The sequence below is a fragment of the Pholis gunnellus genome (genome assembly GCF_910591455.1).
Source record: "Pholis gunnellus genome assembly, chromosome: 12".
Classification (NCBI taxonomy): Eukaryota; Metazoa; Chordata; class Actinopteri; order Perciformes; family Pholidae; genus Pholis; species Pholis gunnellus.
The window spans coordinates 20,690,529-20,705,838 of NC_136539.1; the positions used below are offsets into that span (position 1 = coordinate 20,690,529).

Consider the following 15,310-nt stretch of genomic DNA (forward strand, 5'->3'; position numbering starts at 1 on the left):
GAAACATATCTTTCATATTTGTTGCAGTATTGATATTTAAATATTGCTGGTACAGTCAGAACTGGAACCAGACAATGCTGCTGCTGCTGCTGATGTGCGTTTACTGGCGTCGGCAGACCGCGGTGACGCGTCACATTAAGATGCTGGACCGTGTGGTGAAAAGTTCGACTCGCCCGTCAACATCACAAACAAATGTGCAAATTGATTCGGCCGACAAAGAACCAGATGAACCTGAACGTGAAGCTGGATGGGAAAACTGTTCTGTACGTGTCACATTTTCATTATGAGAGGAACACTTCACCCACAAGTTGACCATTTCAATATCAATTACTCACCCTGTGTTACCTTGAATTCTTAAATAAAACTTAGTTTTTCTCGCATGGTGAACGGAGAATCAACAGTCAATCTTGATGAATTGAAGTAAATGGGTGAACTGATAGTTAATACACTCTGTGATTTTTAATTTATAGTTTAAATAAACAAGTGACAACAAGTCAGGGCTGAATTAATTTGTTAGATGCTTAAAATGCATCATTCATGCTGCTAAGAGTCATATGTTTCGTATCAAGATGTGTTTCTCTCGATGCAATATGTCAATACGTGATGTTGGGTAAACATGTGAGGAAAAGAAATAGGAAGCTGGACGTGAACGGAGTCCACCAAAGACGGTAAATAAAGAATCAGCTTAGGTTTCTTTAGTGTGAAATGAGATTTGGCGACTTCTTCAACCTCTTGCGGAGCAGGAACATGAGCCTCTGTGTGTTTTTTTTAACTTATTTATCAAGCGAAGTGGTTCGAGACGTTTTTCGACACGACGGCTGTAAACGTGCTCCTGAATGTTTTACATTTTACAGGCCGTGTTTTACTGCCGTGTTGGTGTTACTCCGACCTTTAAATCTTCACCCGCTTCTCCCTCAACTCATCCACAATTCAGAGCACGGACGCCAAATTGTAATCTTCAGCCAATTTTTCAATCTTCTCTCTTCCGCAGAGTGCACCTCTTCTAGTTATCTCTCATCAGGCTGTAGACATATTAAACACAACACATCCAGAAATGACTTCTTATCATGGCGTGTGTGTGTGTGTGTGTGAAAATGTGTTGACATTACTTATATTGAGATTAAATTGTGAAGGCTACACTTTAAACGCTCACTGAATAGGAAGCGTTTAAGGAGCGTATGTTATTTTGTGTAACAGCGACACTGAACGAAGGAAACGCTGATGCTCACACCGTGTTGTTTGGGGAGATGCTGCACGTTTTGCACACACACATTTGCATTATGCTTAAATGAATATATTCCGGCTACACAAGGTCACAGCAGCGTCTCCCTCTCTACACCCGTAACCTGTTCAGTCTTCTACTTGTATATTGTGATGAATGATTCTTTTCACAATGTGTGCCGTTGTCTTCCAGATTGTATTTAACAAAGCACATTCATTTCTAACGCACCGTTAAAGACATGATGATCAATACAAACAAAAATATAAGACGCGTGGTAGGAATTATTTGTTTACATAATGTCTGAACATGAGAAAATAAATCTGGCTTTTGTTTTCATGCTCACATGAAAGAAACACAATGTTGTTGTTTTGTAATATATTTTGATGAATTATTGATTGGGGCTTTAAGCAGCTGGAGTTTAGACACTGTGGTGGCACTGAGGTGCAAAACACAATCAAAGTTCATCGAACAATGTAATAAATCAGGAAACAATATTAAATGTTGTCTTAAATTGCTGTGCTTTGCACTTCTGTGATGATTCAGACGTCATCCACTTTTATAACATCTCTAGAGGAAATGCCTTCAGAGACCCATTGTGATGTTTAATTTCACTGCATGACCACATTTAAATACGAATGAACATTTAACATGTTCTTACCGAGACTGTTGATTATTTAGATGTGTTGCTCCCTCTACAGGTCCCCGGGTATGTTTTTAAAGAGATCCAAACTTTGTTGTGGTAAAGTTAGTTAAGTCTTTTAGGTGTACCTGAGTTAGGCTTGGTTCACCTAACATGAAACTCTATTAGGCTGTACCGAGGACTGCTGCAGCAATGGTTTAAAAACATCCTGTGCGTGGGCTACAAGCAATGACTTATTACCTTTGGATTTAATTTATTCCCCTTACTGGGGAATGAAACACATTAAATAACAAGCAACCCACATTCTCTCTGTGAGAATATGGGAGTGTGCTGGAATACGCCTCTTTCACCCTGTCGCTCCTATATGGGAAATATTCCAGCATTGCCTTCTATATTTAATGACAAGACTTCTGAACAGTGGGCAGAAAACGACATTCTAACTTTAACTTTAACTAACAAAAGCAACTCTATAATCTTGCATTTATTGCTGCATAAAAATGTGTATTGCTGTGCAGCTGGAAGGCCCCCTAGATATCCCACTTGATTACTTGTATTAAAGAAAGCTGGACACTCAGTACATGACAAACATTTTAATATCTTCTATAAACTGTATCGATAACCTTTTAAATAAATGTTGATGAGGGCATCTGCTATCACTGAGGTGCTGTATACAGTGAACTCTTGGTGCTTGTGGAGTGTCCACACTGTTTGCAATTTGTATTAATACTCATTTGCCTATAAAATATTCATAGATGCACCTCTAGCATTGTTTTCTTTACCCTCTCTCTCAGAGGGTATCCCACCTACATACAGTGTAATAAGCGTACACATAGTAGTGATTACTACTAAACTGCCCTCAATTACATTTTGAGGGTTTTGAGCCGTTTTAAACATGTGATTATCGTTGTAAATCGAGACAAAACAAAACGCAACAAAAGTACTTGGTGAGGTTAAGTAAGACGTCGTACTTTGGCTTAAAGTACGTCTGTCAGTCATTTAAAGTGACTTTTCATTTTGTGTTGATTTTGGCGGTCCCTGTGGACGAAGGTGGTAGTGTTTCCGAGCACCAGAGTTCCCTTTTTAGAAAACCTCATTTTACTGCAGCAGGTTCCGACAGTTTGACCCGGTGGCATCGATGACGAGCGTTAAAGTAAACTACCTAGAAACAGCTTCTCCCTTACTTATGTAGGTCATACAGAAGTATCAGCATTACATTGAGACTGTATTATAACCAGCTAAATGTTCCTCACAGTAACTTTAAGTTACAGACGTGAATTGGGTCAAAGTCCTGCGTTTGTTTGATCCGTACGTCCATGCCGGCCTCTTCCCTACATGGACATTGAACTGTATGGCGACATTTGGTGCAGGCTTTAGCTACTTCCAATTAAAAAGAGGCAGAGACGGCGTCGTTACAAAGAGAAACCCGAGGAGAGAAAGTGAAAACAGGCACACAGGGAGAGATGGATGGATGGACCAGACGTTGCTCGTCTTTGCAGAGCAGACGGATGGCCCAGACAAAACCAGTGTTATGCACAGTTGACGGATCGGTCTGGATGGGAACATGAAATATTTAGCCGCAGTAAATGAAAGAGGATGCAGTACGTTGTGTTCTCTGTCAAGCCGTGGCGGTCTTGACTGTTTTCATTTGCATCTATTATATTTACTGTTAACAGTGGCACCGGTCTATCCCGTCACTGGAACATTAGTCTGTTTGGTCCTCTGGTGTGTGTCTCTTCCAGGTCACCTGTCAGACCATTGGCCCATTTAGGTCGTGATGAATGAAGAATGGTCTCAGAAACGCAGTTCAGTTATGAGCCGTGATGGGTTTCTTCTCCCCCTTTGGGTGCCAGCAGGGCCCCCCATTGTGTGAGGCAGAAGGCTTAACGCCAGTGCCCGTGTCATGCACCGTGTGACCTAACCAATGCCTGGGTGATCAGCCATGATATGTGCAGACAGATGGGGGAATACTGGCTGATATGAAAGACCAATGGAAGGAGTTTTGTGTCACCACGTTTGATGAACTGTGAGCGATTCCCGTCCCCGTCTCACCAAATTGCTTATGAATGACACGACAAATTGTCATTTAGCATATAATAACGGCGCCATTCTAGCTTTTTGTTTGTCATTTCACACCATGTAGTCTGTACTGACTGCTAATGTAAACGCACACTTTCAACCAGGAGACGGATGTTCGAGAACGTTGTTTGTTCCTCAAAGTGTTTTTTGAGTGTTTAAGCTACTTTAGTGATGTTTGTGACGTCTTTTTCGTACATTTTGTTACGTTGTTTACATACTTACGGTTCACTGAATTTGTTTTACTCTAGGCATCTTTAATCTTCCATATACATCTGCTGGGGGGCTTTAAGCTAGTAAATATTAAGATTTGAGTCCTCAGTGTGGGTTTCACTGCAACTCTAACGAACTCAAGCACCTTGAAGTTGAAGCTCCACGAGTGACAGAAATCAGAGAAATAAGTGGAAAACAAGAAAGCGACCGAAAGTTGACCTGTGATCCGTCTGCGACCCAGTTAGCTACAGGAGTGGGAGTAAAAACCATACATGTGGTCCCTGAACCTAACTAAGTGGCTTTGTTTCTTAAACTCTTAACTTTTGTGTTTCACCGTAACGACATGGCGTGAATTGACACGCGAAAAATGCTAAAATGCTTCATCGTGACACACGGAATGTCCTTATAACGACCTTATTAGGTCGTCGTTCGTCACAGGGAAGGAACAGCTTGTCAAGACTGACAAAAAGAAGGCTTTGTAACTGTTGAGGTACAGAGTTTTTTTGTCCTTGTCTCTTTTATTTCGTTAAATGGACTTCCATAAAGGAACCAGACTTGTCGAAGCTGAACAGCATGACGTCCTGTCGCCTGCCTGTGACTCTCATGTCAATTGATTCCTGTGGTATCTGATCGAATGAATTCTTGTTCATAGATCCTTGTGAACACACACACACACACACACACAGTCGTGCAGACGTATACAGAGCGATCCGCCTCTTTTGTTGGTGGAGATTACACAAAGAATAGGCCTAATGTATACTCCAGCAAAAGCATTATCATGCGACGTCGGTTACAAGCGGTGCAATTTGACAAGTCGGTGACGCATTTTGAGCGAGAATGCGTCACCGACCGGTCTCTCAGAATGATTGCAGACATCTTGAGGGTGAATTGTTTTCTGTGCTGTACTCCAGCGTTCCTCGTTGTGTATTTCTTGAAGCTTGAGGGGATGTTGCCAGAAAAACTCTTTCTCAAAAGTTGAACATGAAATCTCACCCTGTTCCTAAATACTCAATATTTCATGTGTTGCTGCTTCTCTGATGAAAGAAAACAACAACTTTTGTCCTGGGTTTCTATAGCAACAAAAACACTGCGGTTCCACGATAGACGGAAGACTTCCAGTGCTTTCACATGCGCTCACCCCCGTGGAGCTTTCTTGTAAACAAACAGTTTTGTTTCCATTCAGTGTTTGTAGTGCTTTGTGTTTTCTAGAGATCTAACAAACGTCTGAATTGAAATGATCTCCTCGTTAAAGACCCGGAGTTGTCAGCAGGTATGTGCACGGTGTCGCCCATGTGCCGTGTCTCCTTGTGAATGTCACCGGATACAAACAGAACAGGCATCTGCTCATGAATATCACACGGCTTGATGCTTTACCGGTTTACTTATCTGACACAGCATATACTACTCTATTCAACTACGATTATGAAAACAAGATAATTGAGAGAAAATGATTATTCTGCCGCATTTCGTTTCTCATTGACGCTCTTGTTTTGTCTTGTGTTATGAATCCAGCGCACCTCTTTTTACTTTACAGCGGTGTGCTTCGCCCCGCTCTGCGAGGGCCGATCCCCCTCGTGGGTCATCTTTCCGGTGATAGCCGGCCTTTTATACTCGGCACATTTCCTCCCTGGTGGTCTGCAGCGACCGGCTCTAGGCTAGCCTGAAATAACGAATGAGTTTATGATTGGTGGTTGTTTACAAGAGCAAAGAGTTCTTCATTTAGCCTTTTCATGTTGCTCTCAAAGTGCACCAGATGGATGCATTTATCTTCTAAAATGTACAAAATGTTCTCCTTTTAATGGGCAATTTTTTCAAAGTCATTAAGTAATTGTGGTAAAATATCGTGATCTCAACATTCACCAAGATAATGAATCAAAAACAATGATTTTTGCCGCCCTGAACCACCATGAGTTGTCTCCTGCATTGACTGCTGTGGTGGTGGGATCCGGTTTCTGTTAATTTAGGTTATTATATTGTGTATATATGCAGATATTAGTTCAGGAATGAGGGTCCTGATACATTCATTGTATTGTCATCATTCATTGTCCTTCATGATCCCAACTGTCGCCGCGTCTCTGCAGAACACCAGCTTTCTTGCGTTGGCGTTTCCCTTTCTCCTCCCTTTTCTGAGTGACTCATGCCACACACGACCCGCCTTCTTGACATTCATCGTGGTGAATGGGTAAAATGACTTGTGTATAACTCCTTTTTAGTCTTCCGACCACTCAAAAGCGTGACACTACATGTCACCCGCCCTTTCACTCCGATCCACCCGGGCTAACTAGCGGTTCACACATGGACTGGAGGAGCCGGGTGATCAAACCGCCAATCTTTTGGTTGGAAGGCGACGCATGCCACACATGTATGCACTGCTTCCGTCACTGACTTTGCTGATCTGCACCCTCTATTGTTTATGTGTTAACCTCAGTTTAATAAATTGTTTGGTTTTTTAAGTACAACCTTGCGTCGACTGCCTCCTCGTCACATTCCCTGAGCCAGTTTGTGACATCTCTGATTTCCTGCTGTAATGGTTTCTCCCAGTAACCTGGTTCCTTGCATGTAAATATGGTCGATGTGACTCTGAAGCCAAATTCAAGCACAACTTCCCGCATCTCAGCAGCTCAGCGTGTGTGTGTGTGTGTGTGTGTGTGTGTGTGTGGGTGCTGCAGCTGTGAGCTGTTGAGACTCCGTCAAACGATTTATCAGGTCTGAAATGAGCGTCAAATAGCAATCTGTCCAGTTCTGAGTGGCGCGCTGTCCACCGGCCTATTTATAAGTCTGTCTGTCCACTTCTCTCTCTCTGCCTTTTTATGAGCAGTGCTCAAGTCCCGTCTGCCTTTCTGTCTGCCCATCTGTTTATCTTTTCATCTGCCAGTCCGTCCGTCCAAACCGTCGCGCTGTTTATCCCCCTGTCCTTCCATCTGTCTGTCTCCGTCCAATTATCATATCTGGCTGTCAGTCGTCTTGCTTTGTTCGTGCGGCGGTAATCGCTGTGGCTGCATTGTGTGAATCAGTATTTCCGAGCACTTCTTTTATCCATACGGCTTAATGACGTCTTTGTTATCATGCACTTGATTTCTGTGTAGTATACATTTGTCTTTTCTCCACTGTAGTATTTATTTGGGGGATTTTATAAGCTCTGCGCATATGAAAAAATCGTACAAAAAGGAGGTTTAAAGGAGGCATGAACCTAAAAAGATATTTAAGAATCTTAAGAGAAAGATGTGCAGTATTTTCCTTCAATTTACTTAAAAGATTACAACAATAACCCAATATTATTTTATCAGTAAAATTTGAGGATCTTTTTGCGTTGTATAGACGATGACATTTTTTTAAAGATAATTTTATTGTGTATCAGCTGTTTTATTTATATATATATATAAATATATATATATATATACAGCTGAAATACAGCTGAAATTGTCCCAATCATGAGTTCTGAGTAAGATTTCTGAGAAACCAGAACAAAAAGTGAAAAATCATAACAAAACATAAACTGGAATTTGGCCATATGAGTTGTTTTGATGGTTTGCTCCTCAGCCTTGATTCAGAACAACAACACAACAGCTTGCTCCATCACAGTGTTAACTTTTTTTTTTTTTTTATCTTTCGTTTTGTTCATGTATCCCAACCTGTTATCTCCAAACTGTCCTCGGTAGCCTCAGCGCTACCCTTTTAACGGTCAGCGATCACTTCTCCTCTGCGTGTCCTCTGTCTGGCCATATGTGTGCCTCCACCTCGCCCCCGCCGCCTCTTCTGCTCCAAGTCTGTTTTTGCCTTTTTGCCAGCAAAGCTTCAAATTCTAAATACTCAAATCTCAAGTCTTCCTATATGTTATGAATCTGTGAACTACGTGAGCATCAATAAAGGAAGTCTCACTGCAGTTTGACTGCGAGCTTTCTGTTGCACCATCGGCTTTGGTGTGAGTTCTTTTGTGTGAAGCGCCACATCTTTATTTCACACTTAGTCATTTCAGATGCAAAGACGGCCCATCTGCACTACAGCTCAAGTGTTTATTGCATTTATTTGTTGGCCCATGAAAACATAATATTGTTAAGTACTGTATATGATGTGTACACAGACACAAATATATATATATATATATTAGACCAATTAGTTGACTAACCAAGTAAGAGGGGAAACCCTATTAAAAGCTTCTACAATGATCTTAACTAAGAACTCAAGGCAAGAGAAACAAAGCTTCACTGAATACAAATAATACAGGTGGGAAAGGCCACAACTAAATAAAAACAAAAGTGTGTGTGTGTGTGTGTGTGTGTGTGTGTGTGTGTGTGTGTGTGTGTGTGTGTGTGTGTGTGTGTGTGTGTGTGTGTTGTGCATACACCTGACTCAAATAACAGCACAACCAGTAAATGTGTTGTTGCCTCCAGAGTCTGTTAAAGAATGTTTCCTACACAAAATAGGAGCCGGGGAACAGCGACACAATGTAACGCACGTCTAAACAGCAGATAATGTGTTGGCCATGAGGCACATGCACTGTTGACCTTACAATTACACGTTGCCCTGTTCAGTAAGCAAGCAATTCAACCATAACCCAAAAGCCATCACACACACACACACCATCACACACACACACACACACAGCTTGACAACATGAATTACTTGAGCCAGAACAGGAGAGCTATTCAAGCTGTTGCCTGCCTACCTTCTCCCTCTCATTATTGGAAACAGCAGTTGCATAAAGGAATTTTCTAGATCAATGACCAAAGTAATGAAATAGCCTTACAGACATCTACAGGGTCAATACAGCGATACACATCAAGGGTCGATGTGGCAATGTTACAAAACTATGAACACACAAAGAGAGAAAGGGAGACAAATCGTTTTGGCTCCTAGAGAGTGTACGAACTCTCCTAAACTATAAACAGTCCTCCCAACCTATAAAGCAAACGCCGGTCTTCCTCAATGATCAAAAAGGACCAGCCTAAGTAGCAGTAAGATCTAGTTGTGCCCATTAGAAGCTAAACACCTCACACCACCTCGATGCTTTCAAAGATGGCATGAAACTGTGATTGACAGGTCGCTATCATGCCGTTGTCTGGTCTAAGAGTTGTCCGTGTCTTAATCTTAGAATTTTAACCCTTTCACAATATGTTTTCAGTTCATGGAAGTTCATTTTGGTCACCAGTGTACTTAGCACCACCCTCTTGTGTCACTCCTGGTTTCAAATAGCCAATATGACGACAGACAAAAAACCAAGATGGGGAGGCCAAAATTAAAAGTTGAGGCTCCAAAACCGTAGTTCACAAACTAATGGGTGACGTCACGGGGGACTACATCCACTTCTTATTTACAGTCTGAGTATGACACATGTCAAAACACCAGCATCCAATTGTTTCCTATAAGCCTGCTGACAAATAACGTGCGTCAACTCTCAAGAAAAAGCTTAAAGATTCTCACATTTTCCCCCCCAGAGACGGACGCTGTGTTGCTGTTATGAGTTTGATACGTTGACACCGGGTTAATACAGAGACTACCAAACTCACCCAGATCAGTGAAATGTGATGGACATAAAGTCCCCTGTTCCTTCTGCCAGTCCCCTACGGCGCGAAAGGCAATATATAGTTCAATCAGGAGAGACGAGTCACACGAAGAAAGGATTGTTTATTATTAACGGATGATGAAGTCTGGACAGAGCTTGGCGCTTGGACTCTACAGGGAGATTTGTAATTGAGGGGCGTCTGCCCTGAGCAGCAGCGAGATAAAATCCCGGTGGAGTCGAGACACGGCTGGTGTCTGATGAGGCTGATAGAATGATGAGTTGATGAAGCTGTGAAGACTGGGTGGAGGTGGGGAGGTGGAGGGGCTCGTAGGATAGATAGATAGATGGGTACTTTATTAATCCCGCAATTTTTTTACAGTAGCATTTATGGTACAGGTAACATTTAAAGCAAAGCAATACAAAAATAACAGAGTAAAAAAAAGTGTGTGTGTGTGTGTGTGTGTGTGTGTGTGTGTGTGTGTGTGTGTGTGTGTGTGTGTGTGTGTGTGTGTGTGTGTGTGTGTGTGTGTGTGTGTGTGTGTGTGTGTGTGTGTGTGTGTGTGTGTGTGTGTGTGTGTGTAATAAATAGAATAATATTAAATTAACTAACTAAACAATAGTGCAAAGATTTAACCAAAGAAACAAACAGTGTTGTAGTTGTGTGATTGATTTGGCCAGAGGTGATTTATTATAACGTTTTATTGCAGAGGGCAGGAATGATCTCCTGTATCTGTTGAAAGTGCTCCGTTACAGCAGCATGAACGTGCTGAAGGTAGATGGACGATCCTATTTAAAAAGAAACGGCAGCAGGATGATAGACGATAGGCTAACGATGTAATTGAGTCGTTGTGCTGTTGGACAAAAGAGACCAGATGATCAGAACAGCTGATATCATGATTGACGTCCCCGAACAATGACGGCAAGGAAATTACGAGTGAGCGTGCAGTGAGAGAAGCGTATGGCAGATGTATGAGAAATAAACTGCGGGCCTAAGCGTGCAAAAGTATAGTCTTCCTGACTGAACTGACGCTAGAGCTTCATGTCTCAGCTAAAGCTCTCTGAGGCCATGAGAGGGGAAAAAAAGCCTGAAAACAGGTTTTCCTAATCAGCTTTTTGCTAGAATCAGGCTACAGATATGTTGAGGGGGTTGTCCATCAAAGTACTCCTCACTGTAAGAAATAATTATTTTGTTTTTGTGGCAGAGCGTGTTGTTGACTTTTTGGAAAATGGCTCAAATGAGGGCCTCATATCCTTTTTGAGAACATAAATAGGCACAAAGTGCCACCTCGGAGCCCTGCAAATGAGAAGGAAGGAAAAGGCCCAGGTCATTGTAAGGTCAAGAATGGAGGATAATAGCCAGAGAAAATGAAATGACGGCTCAGGCTGCAGAGGAGAAATGCGTGTTCTGTTACACACAGAGGCTCTGTAATGGAGAGGGGAAGCCTGTGTGTGTGTGTAACGTTTTCACCTTCTAGCCGACACTGGATGAGGACTGTGGACCCGCTGAGGGCAGGGAGATTAATTTAGACGAGACACAGCGATGTGGGGCCTTGATCGACTTCATTGACTTCACCAGAGCGGCTGTATCGTGTACAAATGACGACGCCGGGGCCAGAGAAGGTTATTGAAAGGTTTCAGACAAGCTGCCAGGAATCCTCTGCTAATGACTGCAGATGTTCCACATCATCTACACGTCAAGAAACACTCCCTGCTCCCCACTGTGTGATCATGTGGAGAAAAAAAAATAATTGTGACACTTTCTGGAGGAGACATGGACACCTTTTGAGATGTTGAAGAGCTTAATAAATATAAGTTTAAGTTTTATTATGTAAGAAATTGACTCAACAAGTCATCTATATAGCGTGAAAGATTATTGATTGTAGAGCCCTGCAGGGATGAAGTATTTTTTGTAGGCCAACCCGGATGTTCAGCAAGATGATCCTCACACATGAACACCACTTTTATGATGTGTAAAACACAAATTCAATATCCAGAAGTAGAGATGTCATGATACCAGATATTTATATACATATTAAGCAAACTTCACCACGGTAGCATGAGCCTGAGTATAAACACAACAAGGCTGTAAAGTACAATATCTGTAGTGTATCATTAAGCCACTTCTTTAAGACGTGAAAGCTTTATAATTCATGAGAGGCGTAGTTACTGATGTTACATCGTAGAACAAAATGTGAAAAAAATCTGTGTTAACCGCAGACCCTATTTCAGTCCATTTTCATCTCCTCACTCCGGGGCTGTCAGTTGGAGGGCGACATCTCTGTCTGTCTGTCTGTGTTAATATGAATTATAGAAGTGATTGTGTGGCATGTAGATATTGTATGTAGATATTGAATATATCTCACTAATCATCTGCCATGATGGCCTCATCTGAAATACCTCCACTGTGGTGGTGCTACACAGCAAAGACTGTGCACTTAATTAATGAGTGAGGTTTATTTAGTAGCTGTATTAATAATGAGATGAGATGCATCAGGTTAACCACCTGTTGTTGCAACACTGGCTGAAGTAGCTGCTGTGGGTTGATTTGTTTATCCAGCCATTAAACCTGGTGTTCTCTGTAGCCCCGAAGAAACAAATGTGAAGTTAATTTCTTCAGCAGAGGCCAAGACCCAGTGTCTATAGTCACTGTGATATCAATGAGACTGGAAGCTTCGGCTACTAGCGCCAAGAGAGGTGGAGGGAGAGGAAGACGGAGCGAAGGTCAGAAGAGGAGAAACCTGGGAGGGACCAGAAGGAGAGAGGAGAAGCAAGACAAAAGGTCTATAGATGCTGATGCTGAGCTGTAAAGATGCAACAGGCTTTTAAAGGCAGCCTCTATTATATTCTCTTTATCTCTCTCACACACACACACACACACACACACACACACACACACACCTGTCCTTTTTAATTTTACAACACGCATCATTTCTCACCACTGACACCGGGTCTAAATTTATCAAGACGGCACACATGCAAGTGGTGGAACAATGGGTTTGATATAAAAATCTGAAAATCAGGATAAAAAAAGCCGCCGGTGTCTTTTGTTATTCAGTCCCATTAGGATCTGACTTTTGTATAACGTATATTACACTGTTTTCAGCAAAAAAAGCCTAAATAAATTAATTCCAGTCAGATGATGCTGACTTCATGTACAGCACTCCTACCAACCTCCATGAAACATGATCACTTTTAGATATTCGGTTAGACGCGGTATCAGTTTGAGTGTTCTTGTGGAGTTTATGGACTGTGTGAGAGCTGGCTTTAAGCGTTAGCATATGTGCAAAATAAAGTGTCTCAGGTTTTGTAACTTTGACATCGGCTCAGCAGGGCTTATTTAATTTGCATAAACTTTCATACACCGAACAAAATCCTATATATCTATCATTACATTATTCAAATCTTCTTATGTAAGATAACGTCTGAGATGGAGGCTACAAGACAAAGGCATCTAATCAGAGCATTTTGTTCTGATTAACTCCTTCAGAAATTAAAGCACTCTCAGAACTAATCCGAAATATTCCCAGTGCCACAGGGTGATGGATGTTTGCTTTTAATGGTTAGTCATTAAAACGTTTTTGTTGAAGACATTGTGTGGAAAAGCCGTGGACAGATTTCTGTTTTGCTGTAGGTGCATTCTGTTGTGGCATTTCCGTTTTTTTTATCAACTCCTTTACGTGTGTGTGTGTGTGTGTGTGTGTGTGTGTGTGTCGTGAGGTGAATCGAGGTCCAGTTTCTGTGAATGTAGAGAATTGTGCAGCCTTTGCTCTTAAATTGTGTTTAAAAAGTGAGAAAGCGTTAGTGGAATGCATTATTCCTCCAGGTTTTGCAGAAATCCAATCAGTGGTGTTGCAGATAATTGTGTGTTTGCTGTAGCGTCACTGCTCCGAGTGCCTGGAGTGTTGGAACAGCAGGTACGGCTTTGATTTTAATCCCAGTCGGCGAAGGGAGGCGTGCAGGGATAAATGCACGTCACTGTAAATTGGACGATACTCCAAGAGAACGGGGCATGATGTAAAGACATAAATGTTAAACATGATGCATACACCTCGGAGCAACAGGAGGAGTGTGTGTGTGCATATGTGTGTGTGTGTGTGTGTGTGCTGACATAGTTGTGGGTGGAGGAGCTTTGAAGCTGATCCAAAGTGACGAGGGGAAGAGGATTGTGTGTTGTAGAACAAAGGTGACGTCCCCGCCACCACCCGGCAAACCAAGAGGCTCGCACTGCCGCGCTGCACACATAATGAGAATGGAACAGTTGGGGCTCTCCGTTCCCCTCTTTCCCTCTCTTTCCGTTCATCCCGCTATTTCCACTGCCATCTCCTCTTCCTCCTCCTCCAATTATAAGCAGTCCTTCTGCTCCTTTTGTGTGGAGGTCGTGATGTAACAGCAGTGGTGTTTCTCTGAGCTCCCCAGGGAGAAACGCAGCAGGACCACCAATGAATCGTGTGTGTGTGTGGTTGTGTGTGTCTTTCCACCGATTACTTAATCTAGGGCTTGTCCTCCACCAAAGAAATTCTTAGTCGACTAACACTCATACGATTTTGTCACCTAATCGATTCGTTGATTTATTCTTAATCTGTAAAACTGAGTTTCTCCACAAAGAATCCCACCAAAGCACCACTTTGAATATCGTGTGTGCCAGAGATGTGCTCATAGGTTTCTTGGCAATAAGTCATTCAAAATGAAAAAGATGACTCTAATCAACTCAAGAAATCGTTGTCAATTTAAGACCACGACGACAGATAAAGGCTAATCTCCAATAATGTTCTGGGCCTGCTTCTGCTTCTTTGTGTTTACTTGCAGCATTACGTGCCTCTGCTCCGCCATAAAAACCAATAACTAAATGACAGCTGACAAGAGCTTTTGTGGACAGAGGAGACACATTATGTCACACACTGCAAGTGTCCAGTATTGACTTTCCATCTTACAGAATAGAGGAGCAGACAACGTCGATATGCTGGATCGATATCGACCTCTGACCTTATCAAGCGGATTGCGTATCGGCTATAATGTGACCGACCCGCATAAAATACAGTTTCTTTCATTACAATATGTCTTATTTCATTCAGCCTTTTAGATGGGATGCACAATAAATTCTAATTACTTAATTTGGCAATTTAGGAGATGATGGTGACAGACGGTTGTTTGGACGTGAACGTTTCCCGTCATATTTGTGTCCAGGTGCTCGGGGGTTTATAGATTAATGATCGACCGTGATTGGGTTCTTGATTCCCACATGAATCTAAATGTTTAATCTGCTCCACCTCTCCAGTTTTTTAAAAATGTTTACATCTGGCTCTGCCCTCACTGGTGCTGCTCTCTCCTCCACCAGCACACGCCACCGTACCACCGACCGGAGACCGGTGCGTGACAGTCGGCACAGCAGGAGAGGCAGAGCAACACGTGTCTCCATGGGAACACGCCACCAAAGGGGGGGGTGTGTGTGTGTGTGTGTGTGTGTGTGTGTGTGTGTGTGTGTGTGTGATCACACACTGATCAACAGGTAGTAATGACAGTAATTGGAACTATTAATTCTTCATGTGGTGCAGCAAAGAAATGGGAAGTCCTAGAATAGTCCCAGTTCCTGTGTGACACCGAGGGACTAAAATGGGGGAGACAGAAAGTGTTTGGTGGTGTGTGTGTGTGTGTGTGGGGG

The 15,310-nt window shown here is 42.4% G+C and overlaps 1 protein-coding gene across 1 annotated transcript in view; it reads left to right on the top strand.

Moving 5' to 3' along the window:
• The window catches only part of kcnh3 (potassium voltage-gated channel, subfamily H (eag-related), member 3), a gene marked incomplete at its 3' end in the record, with an annotated part of 104,288 nt that overhangs the window by 13,023 nt on the left and 75,955 nt on the right, over positions 1-15,310 (top strand). The gene's annotated exons all lie outside the window — the stretch shown is intronic.